Consider the following 20,359-nt stretch of genomic DNA (forward strand, 5'->3'; position numbering starts at 1 on the left):
ATCACAGCATGCAAGTCATTACTTACATCATGTATCACATGCTTGCACCACCCCTGCTTTTATTCACCAATAAGTGTTGGGCCTCAGGTTACTTGTATTTACAAAAAGTCACGGATAAATACCCAGTGAGAACTTATTTAAAAAAAGGAGAGTGGTAGCTATTTTACAAAGATGGTCTACATATTGCCATGATGAAAAGATGTCTACATAAGGACAACGTAATGCTGAGGTCAATGTGAGGGAGCCTCATCCCCACCCCGTAGAACAAACTAAGTACATCCAGATTGAGAACCCCTGCTGTATACTGTATGCAACTATGTCTATTGCATCTGATAATGTGCCTGTATCTGGGTTATATCTTACCACTGCCACGTCCATACTTGTGCTTGGTGTGGAGAGCCTTGTATCCTTAATGTAAAAGATTATAGTTTTTATGTGATGATTCATTTCAGCAACTGGGTCATGAACTGCTACGAAATTTGAATTATTCCTGACTGGCAATTACAAATATGTCACACTTCAACACATGTACAGATAAAGAAAATATCAATTTAGATGATATAATGCTTCTGTTATATTACTTCACATGATCATATATTACAGTGACAAGAAAAAAATATATTATTGTTTCTACATAATGTATTTCTAAACTATAATCCCACTGCACTGTTGTGACCAATGAAATTATTATAGATTAATGTAACCATGCACACCATCCATGAGAGACAAATGTATACACACCACTGCTGTTCCAACAGTCGATGAAGGAAACAGATGCTCAGGTTCGCATGGGGTACACTGTAATCATGCATAAATAAACAAACCATTTTGGTTAACACTGTCTTGCAATTTCAAGAAGCCATCACATCAGGTATCTACTTACATACTCCTCAAACGGATTCTGCACAATGTTGTTTGTGTCAAATCCTGCACTACCCTATGTAGGTAAGAAATAAGGAAGATACTTTGTTACTGGTGTTTTCTATAGAGGAGAGAGTTGTAGAATTTATTTCAAATATTGCTGTGGAGTGCCTACACAAATGAGCATGACACTCACATTGGAGTCTTCTTCATGTGCCAGATAGGAAGTGCTCACATTTTCTGTGCACAAGCTGAACTGGTCCACTGAGCCTAGACTTTCCTGCCATGTTGTGATGAAAGTACAAGTAGATTAAGTACTTTCAAGGGCACCATGTCAAATATCTTCCACAATACAACTAGTCTAACAGTTCACCAGAAAGAACGGAGTGACTGATGTGTGTAATGCAAATACAAAAACCCATAATATAGCAAAAGGTATGGGAAAGGACAACTCACATCAACTTCCATTGCATATGCGGCAGGGACCTGAGCAGCTGTGCATTCCACACTTGGGCCTGGGTGGCTTGTCCCATGTATCGTCTCCTGAGTGGGCTGTTCTTCCTATTGACAGATGGCACAGGAGAAATATTTCATTTTTTTAATTGTTGAAACCAAATTAATACACAAAAAATAAATACTGAGACTAAACTGAGTTCGAAAACTACTTTCAGGACCTTAGCAAAAGAATTCAAATCTTGAACGTCTAATTCCTTGAGCAGAACAAGAAACTTCACATAATGCATGTATTACTTGATGTTTCTTGTTCTGCTGCTCGATTAATGTTAGTAGCGCATGTCACATGATACTTTTCAATAAGCGAGTTAATTCTTCGTCTTTTATTTATTTATTGTTTTCAGAAACACAACAGGCAGATTTAAAGAAGAGGGCGTCATATTCCTGCTGCGGCAATGAGTCACAAAAATTCAGATTGTATAGTGAACAAATGCGAAAGCGCCATATAGTTTACTTCCGCAGGTTGGAATGGTTGAAAGATTTTCAGATGACGACCACGTCTGAACAACGTGACGTCGTACGTTTGCTCTTAATTTATACGCCGGCACAATTATATATGCATTTAACAAAGCACCGCACAAAATTGTTACCGACTTACCTGAGAAGACCAAGGGAATATTTGGGGAACAGCACCCGCTCGGAGACGCACACGGTTCAAGGATCTGTCGAAATCCTGAGCACGAAAGTGCTTCGAACACAGCTTGCTCGTTCTCGGCTTCGGTGCCCAGCCAGTCCTTCGAATTGCGCAGACCCACGCATCTCGTTGGGTGTTATCTGACGGAAAGCTGCGTGAAATAAATGGACAACACGGTGCTTAGCTACGTTTCTAGATGCGACGACAACGCAGACGAATACACGCACTCCCGAAATTCAGCAGTCTTTGCAAAAAAACTTACTCATGAAATGTGATTCCGGCCTCCGCACTGCTGCTCGATGAACGGGTGTGGCAGCCTGGACAAGAACAGGTCACCATAATCGAAATCCGAAAGTCTAATGCTTCATGCAGCCGCGAACTTCCTGAACTTCCAAGCCTCCGCGCAGACCGCCATAAAACCGAAACAGGTTGGGATCACGTGACCGGGCAACTAGATGGGCGTGGCATTGCCAAGAGCGACCGCTAGAGGGGTCCCACGGCCCTCCGTGCGTATAGCCCTCTCCTTAGTTTCCTACCTCCATGGGCGTATGGATGAAGGAAACACAGGAGCGACCCTTCCAGCTTTTTTCCATTGGGACGGGCGTGCGAGCCTTTGCATTGCATTCTGGGATGTTCCTGTCTACCACGTGACCGCTCACGTGACCTCAAGAGCATGCGCATGCCAGTTGTTAAAGCAGACGACGGGAGCTGTGGTTGTCTTACACTTCAATTACCTGCATTGTGATGAACGCGCGCGTGTAGTTTTTTCTGTGTGTTCCGAGGTTTACTCTTGGTTTACTCTTCTATTACAAGACCAGTCTCGCTCTGCAGGACAAGCGCGCAGGACTAGAAAAATCATGTGTGGCAGCGAAGTTTGTGTGACGATGTGGCCACGTTTTATGTGTTTCTTGCTCAAGTGGTAAATAATGCCATTAATCAAACTTTTAGAAGAATGCAGGAAATCAAAGGAACCTGCAGCACAGCGCTAGCTCGCAGACAAAAGATTCAAGATGACTCTTCCCCACACTGGGGCATGAAACATCCGATCAAGTATACGGACTTACGAATGAAACATTATTCCCGTGACAGAGCTGCTTTCCGTTGAACGACAGCCGCAGCCGTGACAAGAACAGGTAACCTAACATTGTTTCCGCAATTGTGCTCACATTTGAGGAGTAAATGACTTTGGAAAAGCATAAAAGCTCGGACGGCATCGTGAGCAACAAAGCGTTGCTAAACCGAAACTTTGGGGAGGATCACATGGTGGACAGGAAGTAATGGCAGTTTTGACACGAGCGACCGCCAGAGGGGTCTCACGGAAATCTGTTCGAACGACCGCTCGTGTGTTTCCTTCCTCCATGGCTCGGCGGCTTGCGCTTGCGTCTCCCAGTGCATCCAGTTTGTGTGGGGCTTTACGATCATCGAGCACCGTGCACCCCTTGCCTGCGGGTACGCTCCACGATTGACAGAAGAAGCGCAAAAGCACAGAGACACAAGCACAAAAACATTAAACGTTTCTGCCGTCTTCGCGCTCCTGTCATCTGCTCAGCATAGCCGAGAACCGACAGAACGGAATTGTTTCCCGCGAGTTTCGCTGAGCAAGATGTGCTAGGTAATTGACACGTGTGATGTTTATTTATTTATTTATTTATTTATTTCATATGCTGCAGCCTCTGTGAGGCTACAAGAGGAGCAGGCGTGCTTGGTTACAAAAGTCATTCACAGGTAATTCCCTTATAGCACCAGGTAACCTATTCCATTCATCAACTGTATGAGGAAAAAAACTATATTTAAAAACATCTATACGTGAACGCATGGGAACAATGTTCAGTGGGTGTGAGTTCCGAAGACTAGACGGCTGTGCAAACGTAAAGTGAAGTTCATGTGGTATGTTAATCTGTTTATGAACTATGAAATGGAAAATTTTTAACCTTTCAAGGGCACGCCTCTGCCGCAATGGAACCAAACCTAATGAACTCAGTGCGGAAGATGGAGAAAACTGACTGTCGTGGCGTTTCATAAGAAATATAACTGCCTTACTTTGAACCGATTCCAGGACATTAATGTCAGTATTAGAATGATTGTCCCAAACGACAGAAGCATACTCTAAAACTGGACGTACAAAGGTTTTATAAGCAAGGAGCTTGGTATATGTGGAGGCCAATTTTAACGTTCGTTTCAGGTAGCCAAGCTTCTGCAGAACATTGACGAAATAATTTTGACATGGGTTTTCCAGTTTAGGTCAGAAAAAAAATGCAGACCCAGATATTTATACGTATCAGCCTTACGTATTGCATGACCGTCAAGTACATTTAAAAAAATGAAAGAGGGCTCTTCCTGTTGGTAAAAGACAGCACAGCGTAGAAAAGTTAATGTATAGTTGCTACTTTTTACACCAGTTATGGAACATCAAAAGTGACTAGTTAAGATTGATTTGATGATCCACTGATTTCACTCTAGAATTCAAGACGCAGTCTTCTGCATACAATCTTATCTCTGAGGAGACCTCTCTAACAACAATGTTTAATATAAAGATAAACGTTTACGCTCCTCAGTAATTTAACATCCTTAGAAGTTGCCGTACTAGTTGCGAAGTGCACGGATTTCCCCATAGCTCTCCATGCAAACGCGTAAAACAAAAGTATTTCTGCCTTTTTATCCCTCTTCCAACGTCACATGAGGTTCTCAGGTCGCGCGCCTGCGTTTGCTTGTGGGGAGTTTCACCTCCTAGTCTTCTTTCTCCGTGCGTACAGCTTACTAATAGTTACGGTTAAGACCACAGTTTAAAATCTCACTTGTCGGTACATAACATCGCTTCCATGTAGAGGAAGTATTCTTATTGAAACATAAAACATAATGTTCTAATACTTTCTTGCACGATACTTTATTGTTTGGGACATTTCTGGTGTTTGTGCTCTGGTCTCAAACGCCAGGATCCCTGGTGCTATCCGATACCCTAGCGCTGCACAGTATGCTGTCCTGTGCACTTGAGTGAGCTGTTTCGCTCTTAGGCACCATCAGGAGGTACCAAAAGCTGTTTAGGTACTCTTTACACATGTTACGCATTAAAGGTCAGCTATGCCGATATCCCAAATAGTCGAAACGGTTGTGATATTCTGAAAGCCCACATCCAGCTCTCCCCAAAATGCACCTTCATTCTCTCAGTTCGGTACAGTACCATGTCAAAAAAATAGATAATTCATTCCGAAACACACATGGGCGCAGCCATTTTTATGACGTAGATGCACCCGAACGGGCATTGTGACGTGTACGCGCCTTCGTACTTGCCAGTGGATTTCAGCTACGGCTTCTCGCGGCTTCACGTATCTGTGCTTGAAGATGGCGGACAGCCGGGTTCCACCGTTCCGCGATAAGTAAACAGTGCAGCAGCTGCGAACTCATTCGCGAACCAACCTCTGTGCGATGTTGTGACTGGAATTCGTCGTTTGTGTTTTGTGAGCATGTACAATTTGTATCAAGTCTCGTCTGCGTTAGCGCCTTTACAGCACTTGCCCATTGTAGAGACTGACGTTTCGACAGCCGTGTTAGCAAGAAAATGCCGACAGCGTTTTATTCCTGCAGGAAAAAATTGTGCTGTGTATTTGAGAAACCGCATACTACTATGGGACAAGTTTTACGTACGATTTATCAATGTGCAACAGCGTCGACGATGGTATGTAACGACGAGAGACGTAAAACGAAATACAAATCACATTTTAAACTTTTTGTGGGATTCTGTGCATTTTCCAGAAGCAATCTTTGAATCACACCCCCACGCTGCGTTGTGTGGCACGCTACAAACTACTGCATTTTATGTCTAACATCTGCATATTGTTTGTAATGAACACCGTCGCACAAAAACATGCACACGAAAGCTCCAGTAGCCATGTGGTTGCACACTATGCAGACGCAAAAGAAGTACCAGAGCACATATTGCCACTTAGAAATTGTGTTTTTAGAAATGTGGTGTCTGAAGAGTTAGAGCATAGCATATATACTAGAAATCAGGTGCACCTTATCCTTCTGTAGAGTGCTCTTTCAATTCACAACTCAGCCCATGGGGTGTAAAAGTGTTAGAGGCAATTATGTACTTGTCGTCCCGGGTGACATCACTGGCCATCGTCGGAATTAATTCCGTGCTCAGGAATTATTGTACAAATCACTTTGTATGTAGGACATGATAAGCAATATGTAAGTTGCAACCTTGTCTGCAGCATTCTCGATGGCCTCTTACCTTTACAGTTTCAGACACGTTACCAAACCATTTAAAAAGGGCACACTTACAGGGGCCGTGTAATTTGAATTTTTAATTTATAAAAATATAAGTATACAATATGTAATATGAAATTTATATAAAATAAAAATAACATTTATAAAAAGAATTTATAAAAAATAAATGAAAAGGCTTCATGGAAGCAATCCATTAGCATACCCATTGCACAAGCACAATTATATATGCTTGGACATCATCTAATTAATCTTCTGAACCGTATGTGTGGCTGCATACGAAATTTTTTATGCGCATGCTCTACCTTCCTATTCCTACATGTGCACACGAACAACAGTGAATATATGTGAAGTGGCAAAAAGCAACGCTAGACTCTACCATTATTGTGCCCCTTTAACTTTTCCACATTTATTTCTGGTCAACAGGGAATATCTCACTAGAAAAGAAGACATTTGTGCATTGTTTGGCAAGCAAATAAATATATTTATTTACATTTTCCATCAATCAACAATGTTGTGACCTGGTGCAAATATTAATGTCAACAAGGAAAGTACTTACAAATTATTCCTATGTGCTCAAATGCAGATATGACAATTCTGTTTTTGTACCTGAGCACAGTACAGTTTCAAAATTAACAAACTGCACAGCATCAGCAATCTTAAAGTAGCTCAAGAGGGGAGTCACATAAAGCTCCAATAATAGACTGTGCAAACAAAGCTAAAAAAACAAAGTACTTCAAAAAAAATCTGAATAATTGGTTGTCGTTGTGATATGTACTACTATGCACAGTTCATGAATGGAACATGCTACCTCATTGCATTCCATCCATGTGAGCACTAGCACAGGCAGCTTTTTAGGTCGCTCTTTTCGTGTTTTTCTATTGTCTTTTTTTGTTTTCTGTTTTTGCAATAGCAAGCATGGCCATAGTGAAACACAAGCAGCCAAGGACAGGATGAGACATCTGCAATGGGACTGCTAGCTCTCAACTGATATATTTATTAGCAGACTCTGGAATATACACATATATGCTGCTAAGCAAATGACAAGTTAACCAATAGAATAACAGACAAGAAAAAAGGGTTATATATCTTCCCCTCTCCTCATTCTATTTCACAGGCAGCCCTAGTATCATTCGGAGTGTGTCCGTGCGTTCCCTTTGAGATAACGTATCTCAGACAGAAGCAAATCCAACAGCAGACTGCTTACACATGCAACTGTCTTGTATTTCTCTAACCACTTGTTATTTAACCGCTGCCTTGAGCTGTGTGTTCTGGAAATTTATGCAGCATCCAGAATCCCTGCAATGTGTTGCCATGTTTCTCGAGGGCATCAAAAGTCTGTCCTTGGCTGCCTGTGTTTCACTATGTCTCTCAGATACAAACTACCCCATTTCAACACAGTAGAAAACACAGATTTGTAAATAGCATCTGTTGATTGCACTGTACATACCCCTCATATAAAGGATCATAGTGGATACTACATCTCGTGCGATAATGTCAAGAATACAAAAAAACTAGATTTGAAACCACTCTTACGTCGTAGTAGTAGTATTTGTGTGAAGCTACGCAATTCCTGTCCTGCAAATAATTTAAACAATATGTTTCATCTGCCAGCGTGATGATCCCCTGAAAAGTAATTCACACTTGGCGGGAACTACCGGTTCTGAAACCTATCCCTGACATGTGTAGCCATCAGGGAGGAAACCCAAGGGCTGCGGTGGAAAAGACAAACACACACGGGCTATGTTCTCAATGTGTGTCAGCTGCTCTGGCTACTAAGAAGAACATGTTCCAAATTAATATAACATGGCTTGACATCATATGCCGGCGAAAGCTAACCAATAAAATTAGTAGTTAAATGTACAATACGTAAACACTTTCCATAACATGACAGTTCCCTTTCTGCATTTATGCGCTACCATTCAACCCACATAAACAGTGTACTGAATGTTTTTATAGCATTACACGTCGTTTGACAGAACTTGAACAAGATTACATAGCACACGATAGAAGTAGAGTGAACATAATGTGCAGAAAAAATGGCTAGGAAGCAAGTGAGCTGGTGAAGATGATGCATATGTAAAACCCCGTGACTAGGGAACACAAAGGGACGTGTTTGTGTTTGTCCCTTCATGTTCCTAGTCTTGGGGTTTTACATCATGCATAATGTGCAGCCTTCCATTCTCGCTTAATGGCCGTGGCAGTAATGCATGAAGGCCACTGCTAAGTTGTGTTGAGAAACACCACTTTATGTTTGCCATGTCTAAATGAAACGTACCTGACCTGATCCAAATTTACCGTTCTGAGTCTGGAACGCACAAAGAGAAAAACGCAACACACGCCACAACATTAACAGATAGACAAATGAGCTGTGGCGAGCTCCACCTTGGGACAAAGTCAACAAGTAATTCACCAAAAGTCAATGAGCACCTGAAATGTAACATCTCTGACTGGTAGCAGGACGGTCCACGTTCAATTCCTGGTGCTAGCACTGACTGGCTTTTTCATGAATTATTTGTTGAAGTTTCGATGTATTTGAGAACCATTCGTCAACCATTGTATCCTCATGAGGTGATGAGGGTTTGTCATCTCAAAGAGACTCCCTTTCTGCCATGTGTCCTTATGGATGCTCATCACTGCAGAAAAAAAGAAAGAAAAAGCATTTAATGACAAGAAATGGATAGTCGTATTTACTGTATAATGATTGTGCACAACAGAAAGAAGACTTTCGCACAGAAGGCTGTACTTCTTGAGGTCTAACATCAAGTTACAAAATTCCGGAATATATGACATGCTGTAAGGTAGAGAATAAGTAGAGTTATTTAGTTGTCGAGTTGAGTTGAGGGGGGAGTTGTACCCCCTTTTTATTTTATTATATATGATTGTGTAATTATTTTTATGTCTGTAGCAACCCTCGCTCTCTACATTACAACATGTTTGATATATTCCGGGATTTTGTAACTTCATGTTAGACAGTAACAAGAGCAGCCTTGTGCACGAACGTCTCGTCTCATTAAAATTTAGATGCTCTCAACAGTCTTCTTTCTGTTGTGAATCTCTATCGCAGCATACCTGCACATTGCTGTTCTACGTACTGTGACTTTGCAGTAAGAGTATAGACTTTAGGTAAAAAGACTACACAGCATTCCTCAGGTATTTTTGCCTATCAAACAGTATGTATGTATGCAGTATGCACACAGTATTTGTGCACCAGATCCACTAAAAATGTAGTGAATGTGGCATTGCCCACGGTAATGCACCAAGTTCAACACAATTATTGTAGAATCCAGGTATTTTAGCTTACATGTCGAGCCAGTACCACATCCAGTGTGAAGTTGTGACAAATAAATAGTTTCGATTTTTCTAAGCTCTCAGAATACAGACAGTAAATTAATAAGAGTAGACAATGTTAACATGAATTCTGGACTATTCTTCAATTAAAGGTTCACAGATAGTAAAGGCACCTTCCTCAATGGACGTTGATGACACTGAAAATTCTAAAACGTTATCAGAGGCGACATCAGCTTCTGTGTGTCAAAGGATTGTATGTCCAACAGTAATCCAACTAACAGTAACGAAAATGTGCAAAAGACAAATTAACTGAACTAATGTAACGTACCTTCTATATCAGACAGTGAAGCTTGTAACAGCCCATCCACAGGAACCAGTGTCCAGACAGCAAAAGTGCTTGAACTGGGAGACAGCAGCTAATCGGAATGGCGACCTTTGTTTTCCACCCTGAAAGCACAGGTTGTAACTTTGAGGGCAGATTTAAAAGTGGTGTCAAGATGCTTGCATGCGAGTGCACATGAAAAGTTGAACTTAGGTGAATACTCAAATTATAACATCACACTGTCGTACCTGTTGGTGGAGGTAGACTGCAACTAACGTGCCAGCAATTTCTTCATGCACCAGATGCAAGCCAGATCATGCTTCATTTCCGCCTTCAGCGTGCACCTGTGACAATTCAGAAGTTAGATTATCAATAGTATTGTGTTGTTAATCGTGGTTATATCAGAGTAAGCGCAGTAGGACAGCTGCACGATTCATTAGGCTTGCTATTTTTTGTATCTGAACCTCGACTTACCTTTTTTGCTCTCGTTTTTTGCCTTGATCCTCCGTGGCACGTTCAAAATGTTGTGCGTCGGGCACCTCAGATTTTCATCCGACGATTTCCTGCCGATATTCCAAATTGCCTCTGGAGTCGCGCGTATAACCTATGATAACATTCGTTGACGAAATCCTTGCAGTGGAAATTAGCAGGCACCACTGTCAGCCAAGAGCTTCGCACTGCTTGGTCTTTTAGCAGCTTATAAAAGGTAACACTTGAATGCTCCGATGAATTGTTCTAACAGCGTAGCACGTAGCACCGTCGCATCTTCGACAACTTCGCCGTGGCATATCGCTCCAGCCCATAAAAGGCAAGGTCAGAACAAGGAAGTGCACTTTCCAAACGACGCCTTGCCAAAAAAAAATATTCACATGCTTTGTTTCCGGCTTAGCAATAACATAACAGCTGTTCGCTTATGTACGATGCACAGAGGACGAAACGAAAGAAGTCAAGCGGCCAAGCCAAGAGTGCATGCCAAGCCAAAGACAGATAAACCGAGAGCAGTGACGTCGGTGCGCCCGTGCGCAGGGTTTGCCGACGGTCTGACGGCCGGGCGTGGGAACCAAAAAAACTGTTTTCTAAAAAACTACGAACAGTTGGAGCAAGATATTTCGCACACATATTCAGTGTTAGGTAATGAACACACAGCGCGAGTATCGCTCAGTTCTGCGGCACTTCAAAATCGGCATATCTGACCTTTAACGATTGCTTCCTCCTTTGCATTCTCCTGCAAAGGCGTACGCAGCAGTGACACGCCCATTAAATGTTTGCTTACAAAAACGTGTCTAAATATAAACAGATAAGTGCATACCATAAACTGCGCATATCATACCAATCCTTGGCGGTACACATTTCAGAGATGCATGTACATAACAATACAAATGTATGTAATGGTGCAATGTGTGGGTGCAAGTGGGTCTGTGGCAATACGTGCTCGTGCAAGCGGACATATTATTTATCGAGCCTAGTACAGTCATAGTTTACAAAATACACTCGGTCTACACTTCGGTTAGATTTTCCGCCCTCTCTTTCTGCAGTTCATATCCAATCCATGAATCAAATCATTAAGTGAAATCAAAATCAAACTTTATTTTACTGTGTCCATGAACAGCTATAAGCCATAGTGATGGTGCACAAGGGATACAGGCAATAGTCCGTTGACATTCAAGCAGAGATAGATGTAAATCTACTCCCAATTATTATTATTTTTATTATAATTATTACTAGAGACGCATGACAATCACGAACATTTGAATGAAAAAGGTCAACATGCGGAAAACATTTCGTGCAGCAAAGGGCTGCAGGTTGCAAAGCATGCTATAGATGCTAGACAGAGGAGACAATTGTTGCAAAAAATAATGATTACATGGAGCGCCACTACAGAGACTTCGGAACTCGTATTGATATGGAAGAGGTTAACTCTGGGCAGTCAAACATACCATGAATGCATATATAGAAAAACAATGTATCCCGTTTGCCTAGTAACACACAATGTAGAAGAATTCGACAGCTGGGTGATTTCATTTATAATCGAACGAGGTGCGGAAGTCACATTTTTTGATCCCGTCGAAAAAAATATATGTTGGAGGGAATTTCAAGTGATGCAAAACGCGCCGCATGCGAAACCCGTGGGCGCGATATTTTCCTAGAGGGAGAGGGGAGACTTTTAGGTCGCAGGGACGCGCTTTCCGCTGGGCCGACTTTGACGGGGCCTGGAGCCACCAATTTTTTGGTTACGAATCTGATTTATTTTATTTTTTTTGTTGTTGTCGTGAGAGACGTGGCCGTTGTCTATCACAGTGATCATAACGATGCGGCTGTCACGCACTCAGAAAATCCCCAACTTGGCAGGAACGTTCAAAAATGCCAAATTTTGTTACGCTATTACTTCAGAACAGCACGTCCCGCTACATTGCGGTTAACTGCAATCGAAAGCCCGTTAAAAGATCTATCGACTGATATACAGTTCATTACTGTCAACAGTACAGTTATGCTGCTGCAGTGCTGAGAGTAAGGCATTGTAGGCGAATTTTCGCGCTGTCTGACCCCAAATATCCGAAAAATGCCATCTTCGTTTTCCACAATTTTTTGCATAGAGGTTGCCCTATCCGCCCACTTTGCCCGAAAGAAAAGACAGTTGTGCATATTTTGCTCTGAGACGCGTGGCGATTTTTTTCGCGCAGCCTCCTCCGCTGCCTTCCGGCGCGGTTGCTCTCCGTGTCACCACCCATTGTGTAATTCTCTGAGGCGTAATACTTCAACTGGTCGGAAACTTGGAGTGGCCGGTGGTTTGCTCTGTGTCAGTTTCTTCACGAGTGACCATGTATTTGGTGCGGCACTGTACTTTATTTACATATACGTATGTATGCACAAAGATAAAGTACAATAGATAAAGTAGATACTGTACAAGGGTATGCACAGCGGTGGTTCTCTTAACCTTCAACAGCCTCAAGGGATGCAGCCGATATTTTATAAACCACTTTGTCTTGTGTTGTTCTGAGCCACAGCAACCTGTTGCGAAGATTAGGGATTGGTTTTGGCGCCTTCCACAGCTCAAGCTTCAGTGTCCGGTGCGTTTCTACGTCGTTCCTTGGAACGTGTATGAGAACAACATTTGGGCAGCGCGATCTGAGCTTGGATACTAAATCATCTGCTGCCTGAATTACATCTACAGGGGAGCACGTAAGATAGCAATATGTATAACGCCGCAGCGGACGCCGTCGCACGCATTTTTGCCGTGGCCAGGGGCAGAGAAGAGCCACTTCCGTATCCTTGGTGTCCTAGATATTTCAAACGCCTCTGTTCTTGAAATGTGCGCTCGCGCCATCAGGTATGTATACACATTCTGCGTACACTGGCCACATTTTCATCCACCCACTCATCGATCTTCTCAGTGCCAACGTTGCAAATGCGGAGTCCTGGCGCATGTCATCACTTACTACTGCAAAGCTATGCGTCCTGCTCGTTGTCGTCGTTACGCACGTCAATATACTAATCTGTTTTCTTCCAGTGGTAGCTTTGCGCTGCGTCAGGTACGACCACTGTCCAATTCTCGGCAAAGTCAAAATGAAATAGCAAAATCTGCGGTCGCACTGATGTCTTTTCTTTCCTATAATTGCCTCTGTTTGCACGTCCTTCACGTATTTATGACGTATGTGCTTTGTTATCCACAGGAAACAGGTATCAAGGAATGTTTCGAGTGGGAGATCTTTCTTCTCCAGCCTGCCTGTTTCCCACAGTGCCAGTTGCATATCACCGGTCTCATGTAGCTCAAGTCTGCGGATGGCGAAAGCGTCTTTTCTTGGGCATAAGCTGCACTCACCCCTTTGGCACTGTTCAGTGGCAGAGCTACACATACGCATAGCCTTCAGTTGCTCTTCACTGAAACTTCCTTCCGAAATACTGTTTACGGCGTTCACACACAGGGAAAAGTTCGCAGAGTACGAGCACACACATTGCTCCCGGTATGGGCTTAGAACTACCCATTTGGGCAGCAAGGAATAAAACTTTGTAAGTCCTAACTTGCTCGCCGGATGCGCTGTCTTGTACTGTCGGTAGGCCTCCCGTATTGTGCTTTTTTTCCCTCCGTCGTTCACTGTGAACATATCGCGAGGTCTTGGGCTCTGCACGCTGCAATCTAGTTCATCTTTAGTGTAATATTCCAAGCCACATCTTCGGCCACATCTTGGGCACTAATTTCGTTTCTTGACACGTACGGATCAGGTCGTGAACAAATTCCAGCCTCAGCTTGAAGCTTCTTTGCCTTGAGTATTACGTATTTAATCGCTTCGGGAATCATTTTCTGTATGTCACCAGTTGGGTAAGATTATGTCAGGAGGGTGAGCAGGAGAGACTTTTCTTGAATGCTTTCTGCTTTTAAGAAGACCGCCCCGGCGTTTAATTCCCACTGTTGAAGTTGGTCCTCCGGCAGGAACGACTGTGGAATCTCTTCGCCGTACGCGAGGCTAATCAATCGTCGTGCTTTCTTCGAGAATTCCTTCTCCAGCTGGTCGGACTTTCGTTTTGCATGTGATGCCTTGTGCTTCACCTGGCCTGAAGGCTTGAAAGGGGAGATCTCGAGGCTGGTAGAAGCAACACTTTCGTTCAGCATTTCAACATAATCCTTGTCTCGTCTGTATGTTGGATCGTCCGAGCTCCCGGAGAAGATCCAGCTTCACAATGTGGCTGCGCTGCTCTTAAGCTCCGAAAATGTGCAACGCAGTTCCCGCACAGGTAGTCCGTTTCCAGCACGTCAATGGTCACAAATGACGAAAAAAAAAAACATCTTTGACGTCTTGAAGAACCAGGTCACGCACACACCGAAACGTATTGTTAAAGTACGCTTTCTTTTTGTGCTTTCGTTCATAATCAGCACACACAACACGTCGTTGACTGTATGTTAGTGTAGCCATGCGTAGTCCCCGTATTCATACGACCGGAGAGGACAGTAGCACTGAGTATGTTCAAACCAAGCTGGTTGTGAAACGTCATACCTTCCAAAAACAGTAGTTTCCAGAATACACAATGGGATGTATAGAGAGTCGCTATTTAGGAGGTCGGGGCAAAGCGTACTACCGTGAGCGGCGTGTGGATTGGTACAACGTTCAAGGATCTGCAGCTTCCTTCCGACTTTCTCGAAGTCAAGTACGCTTACTAGCACTGGACAAAATCCCTCTGTGGTACGGCCGCCGTGGGAAAGATACGCTTCGACGTGGACAGCAGACACGGCCCTGAACCTTGAACGGCGTGTGAATTCGCAGGCCGGTGAAGGTTACACAGCGTTTTCTTTGCTTTCTCCAAGCCATATTCAATTTAATAGAAAATCTGTTTTGGCATGCGCCGCAATGTGAAACGAGGAATACTTCGGCGTGGGTCTGGATCGAAGTGCTTTCGAGCACGATAAAAGGACATGAAGGACATGACATGACAAAGGACATGGCATCTTTCAACGATAAAAGGTTTCACGATGCGCTATTGGAAATCACTATACAGATTCAGGACGAAGGTGCACAATGCCACCTGTCACTTCACAGAGCATGCATGAGACACTGTACTCGGGAAGATAATGCAATGCCCAACTCACTGCACAAGGGGCTTTAGCGGTCAAGCCGTTAAAGAAACAAACAAGGAAACGAAAAAAATAGCGACAGTGCATGCACGAGGAGCAAGCGCGCCAGAAGGCAGCGGAAGAGGCTGCGCAAAAAAAAAAAAAAAAAAAAAAAAATCGCCACGCGTCTTAGAGCAAAATATGTACAAATGTCTTTTCGTTGGGGCAAAGTGGAGGGATAGCGCAACTTCTATGCAAAAAATTGTGGAAAACGGAGATGGCATTTTTCAGATATTTGAGGTCGAGCAGCGCAAAAATTCGCCTACAATGCCTTACTCTCAGCACTGCAGCAGCATAACTGTACAGTTGACAGTAATGAGCTGCACACCAGTCGATAGGCCTTTTAACGGGGTTTCGATTTCAGTTAACCGCAATGTAGTGGGACGTACCGTTCTGAGGTAATTGCGTAACAAAATTTGGCATTTTTGAACGTTCCTGCCAAGTTTGGGATTTCCTGAAGAACGAACTGTGCGTGACAGCCGCAGTCGCAGTCTACGCATCTGCCTCGGACTTCCTAAAACTGTCAGAACGAATGTAGTACTGGCCGAAGAAAGAGAGACTCCCATCCGAACTTTTCGCAAACAAGAAACTGAGCGCCACCTTATCCGTTTCCTCACAAGATACTGCGCCCGCGCCCCATTAAATGCTTTCGTAACCCACGGCACAACAAACGCGCACAGGTTATCCCGCAAGACTACATCCACAGCAGGAAAGCTCCATGCAATTTTGAAGGTTCTACGCCACATAAAAAAAATCCTAAGCCGGAAGATGGCCCACAAAGCAGCTACAACCAAAAGCACTGAAAGCACTGTGCGCTTTCTTAAAAGATAGCGGCATAAAATACCACTTCTAAACGCCATTCCACTCAATTGTCATATTTTAACGCATAAGAAATGGAGCTGCAGAAGCCCTTAGGTCAGCCACCTAGCTCCAATACACAATAACCCACTTAAACTTATCTTTTCGCTGCACGCGTTCAATGTAAACCCTAGTTGACTTCGAAACAGTATTCTAGCAGACGGAAGCGATTCCAAATAGCACGTACAGTGGAATTATCAAGCTCAACAAAGCAAAGAGGGATTTTAAAGTCAGCATACACGAACAAGACATTATACCAAGAGTACGGTAACTAGCAGAACGGGTATAGCTTACATGCCGATAAACTTTCAGCAAAGGAATCAATCCAATCCATGATCACGACCCAAGTTATGTCGGAATGTCACTGTTGAACATGAAAGAACTGATGTCCTGATCATGTTCAGACCATTAGTTCTTTCATGTTCAACAGTTGCCGCCTGTGTCGATTCCGTCGTATGAATGTGTGTATGAGTGAGCAAAAATGTAAGAGTGAAAGGAGGATGAGTGAGAGATAGTGGCTGGTATGTCCCTTCAGATGACGCACCCTTGGAAGTCGCTGAAAAGGCGTGTTAGCTTAGCTCAATTGGTAGAGCCCTGGACCGGCAATCCAGAAGATGTGGGTTCGAGTCCTACAGCTGGCTAACCTTTTCAGTGACTTTAATTTTTCATTGACATTTTCCGGTTGGGCACACAATTTCAGCTTCAAAATGAGACAGTTCTTGATAAAAGGACCGTCTGACTCTTTTGCGATGAACGGCAACAGGGCGAAACTGGCTTTCTCTGTTAACCTTGTCTTATGGCTGCCAATTTGAGCCGCATCAGCTTTTCTTCACGGATCTTTCCAGTAAATTCTGCGTACTGTGCTTTGTGAAGCGCTTCATAATGAGGTCACAGAGTGTACTCTTTCGGAACAGCAACAGTTTGTTGGAACACGAGACATCCCGGGACGTTGTTTATATCCGAGAACAGATACTTCACCTCCCCACGCTGTTGTAAGGTACGCTTTTCCTCCTCTACCGTCCACCTTCAGATGTACTTTGAGCAGGCCAGACTCCCTGTGCTTTTTTGTAGTCAGCAGCAAAGACATGGAAACACTGCAGAGCACAAGCCCACGTCCACCACAGGCTTGATAGTTCAACACGTGATTGTGGAAGAGACACTTTGACGCCTGCGAATTCCGAAACCAATTTTTCCTATAGGTATTGGACGGCCTTCTACCGCTCGGTCCTTCCGAGGAAGCGTTGGGTGGAAGTGTATTATATTAAGTGGGTTTGTGTGAACGTTGTGGTGCAACGTTATCCAAGAAGTAAAGGGCTTTCCGCAGGCTCACGATTGCCTATTGCATGTACTGGCTTCTTTTCTCTCTCTCACACACACACTGCGATTAAGTTTTCTCGTCTTTTCCCTTCTTTTCTTTTCTTTCTCCCTCTCTCTTTCGTTGCGACCTGGTCTAATGTACAGCTTGCGCCACAAGTCCAGGGAACACGCGAGCGGCGTTTTTCTCCGCGACGCGCCACCCTAGCGGCGGCCGGAAGTTGGCGGGAGCGGACAGGTCCATTCATTTTGAGGGGCATTCTACCGACATCCGACCACGCCTTCTTCGGCTGTATGATGTTTGGGGTCTCCCTCACCCCATCATCACTGCAACTGTATAACAAGACAAAGCCTTCTTCACCTCAGCACTAGTTCAAGATGACCGGCGACAGGATTAGTCTGGAGCGGAGGCGACAGATCGTGTCCATGCCACTTGCAGGGCATTCTCAGCGAACGATTGCTCGAGAGGTGGGATGCTGCTTGTCTTCGGTGAACCGTATCATTCAGCGCTTCCGTGATGAAAGGCAACTTGAAGATGTACCAAGGTCTGGACGGCCGCGGGGAACGACGTCGGACGAGGACAGGGCAATAATTGCTGCAAACGTGGTCGACCCCTTTCTGACGGCTGTCTATCTAAAGAAGAAGCTGAGCCTACAAGCGTCGAGTACAACAATCCGACGAAGTTCAGCGTGCCTCGAGGGTCTCCGTTCCGGAGTCGCGGTTCAGAAGCCCGCGCTGAAGCCGGAACACCGAGAGGCAAGACTGGACTTTGCCTTACGCTACGCGGAGTGTGACCCCGCGCAGTGGAGCCACGTGCTGTTTACTGATGAGGCAACGTTTAGTACGAAGTGTTCTCAGAGGAGGCGGGTTTGGCGTCCTCCTAACTGCAGGTAATACCTTGAGAGTCCGCGCCTGCTTCGAGACGGCTCTATTCATTTTTTTTTCCGTCTCAGATATCTGCCCCAGTACGTTCACAGCGTCGTCTTCAGTGGACGGCACTCCGTGAGCGTGTGGGGCGCCCTTTCGCACCATGGCTTGGGGCCTCTTGTCCGCCTAGACGGCCGCTTCAACGGAGCAGCATACGTTAGAGTCATCGAAGATAATCTGCTTCCATACGTCCTTGACGGTCCTTTCCCTGACGGTTGCTTTATTCTGCAGCAAGACAGAAGCCCGGTTCACATGTCGTCCACTGTCCAGCGCAGACTAGACGATCTTGGTATCATGCAGCTTGAGTGGCCTTCGTGCAGCCCGGATCTGAACGTGATTGAAAATACATGGGGCATGATAAAATTCCGAATGAGCAAAACGCGGGTGCCAATTCGGTCCAAGGACGCCTTATGGGAGGCGATAAACATGGAATGAACGTCCTCAACGAAGACGTAGTACTACACCTCCGCATGTCCGTGTGATCTGCAAGTCCGTACTGCATGTCCGCTGTGATCTCCGCGAACGGGGACTTCACGCGATTCTAATTAAAGTATTAATGAAGTGTCATTTGGCTCTTTGTTCCCTCTCTCGTTTCTACGTCAATATCGTACGCTTTTATTTGCCAGCGCCCATCATCCCCAGACAAAATAAAAGGAAGACAAGAACGAAAAAGAGAAAAGAAACTGCAGAAGCCAAATGTTGTCGCTCTGTGTCATTCCTGTTATCTTCCAGCTGCGAACTGCGATAGATACTTGCTTGGTGAAACGCTCCGGGGGCATGCCCTTGTGGGGTAATATCCGCAAACGCCACGGTGGGTCGCTGCCTGTGTTATGCCCTGCGCCCCCTCGAAATGAATGGACCTGTCCGCTCCCGCCAACTTCCGGGCGCCGCTAGGGTGGCGCGGCGCGGAGAAAAATGCCGCTCGCGTGTTCCGTGGACTTTTGGCGCAAGCTGTACATACCAGTAATGATTGTGGTGCTTCTTTAATATGAAAGACACGGCCTGATCGTCTATCCAGAGGAGCAACGAGGGGACTGAAAAATGACATGTCAGGGAGCAGTAGAAATTTGAATTACAACTCCTGGGATACATATTCGCAGAAAAAGTACGACTGCAACGCCTGCGCGCAAGAGTGCTCTCAATCTCCGTGCTCCCGGGTCAAGAAAGCTGCTTCCCTCGGGTGCCAGTTTGCGACGTCACGTCTTCTCACAATGGCAAGCTGCGCGCCTTCTTCTTTTTTAAATGCGGTAGTATCAGTAGACCGTTGATAACGTCATGGTGAATCTCCCGTACCTATGGTCTACAAACACCCACCAGGTTTCTTTAGCAAATGTTTTGAGTTTTCGGTGCAACCCGGTCGCGTCACGCTGCTCGGAGAGGTTTCTTGATCGTGGGTCCGCTTCAGTAGGGATATTTAGAGGAACTGGAAGGCTTCAAGTAGATTAAGCTGATAGGAAGGTCTGGAAGGTCAATAACGATTCCGAAAATACAATAAGCAAAGCATGGGCGTTCCCAGGTTTTTTTCCAAGAGGGGACAAATTGCTTCGGGGAGGGAGGGAACGTGCACCCCCCCCCCCCTTTGCCCCCTCTCGGTACGCCCATGAAGCCAAACATCTGATTTCTTTGAAGTTGGTGACATAACGTTCGTGATCTTGGTTTTGACAGCTCGCATTATCGTATAGTTTTCGTAAAGGGCTTCCCATGTGTTAAAACTCCATGTGCCCTTTTTGATTCCGTGTTAGCGCCACGAAGCAACTGTGGCTATGAGCGGCGTACAGGCGTGGACAGATGGAGAAATGACAGCAGG

At 44.6% G+C, this 20,359-nt stretch overlaps 3 long non-coding RNA genes across 3 annotated transcripts; all 3 read right to left on the reverse strand.

The window, feature by feature from the left end:
- Positions 1-229: 229 nt before the first annotated feature.
- Positions 230-929, reverse strand: LOC135385383 (uncharacterized). The gene is made up of 3 exons (XR_010420399.1): positions 884-929; positions 742-798; positions 230-408 (listed from the first exon to the last, which is right to left on the reverse strand). It is a non-coding gene; the product is annotated as an uncharacterized LOC135385383 (long non-coding RNA).
- A 4-nt stretch (positions 930-933) lies between these two features.
- LOC135385382 (uncharacterized) lies at positions 934-2,153 on the reverse strand. Its single transcript, XR_010420398.1, has 3 exons — positions 1,973-2,153; positions 1,318-1,422; positions 934-1,141 (listed from the first exon to the last, which is right to left on the reverse strand). It is a non-coding gene; the product is annotated as an uncharacterized LOC135385382 (long non-coding RNA).
- A 7,784-nt stretch (positions 2,154-9,937) lies between these two features.
- On the reverse strand, positions 9,938-10,409 carry LOC135383446 (uncharacterized). Its single transcript, XR_010419882.1, has 3 exons — positions 10,323-10,409; positions 10,097-10,192; positions 9,938-9,973 (listed from the first exon to the last, which is right to left on the reverse strand). It is a non-coding gene; the product is annotated as an uncharacterized LOC135383446 (long non-coding RNA).
- Between the last annotated feature and the right edge of the window lie 9,950 nt (positions 10,410-20,359).

This window comes from Ornithodoros turicata, chromosome 2 (genome assembly GCF_037126465.1).
Source record: "Ornithodoros turicata isolate Travis chromosome 2, ASM3712646v1, whole genome shotgun sequence".
In the NCBI taxonomy this organism is placed as follows: Eukaryota; Metazoa; Arthropoda; class Arachnida; order Ixodida; family Argasidae; genus Ornithodoros; species Ornithodoros turicata.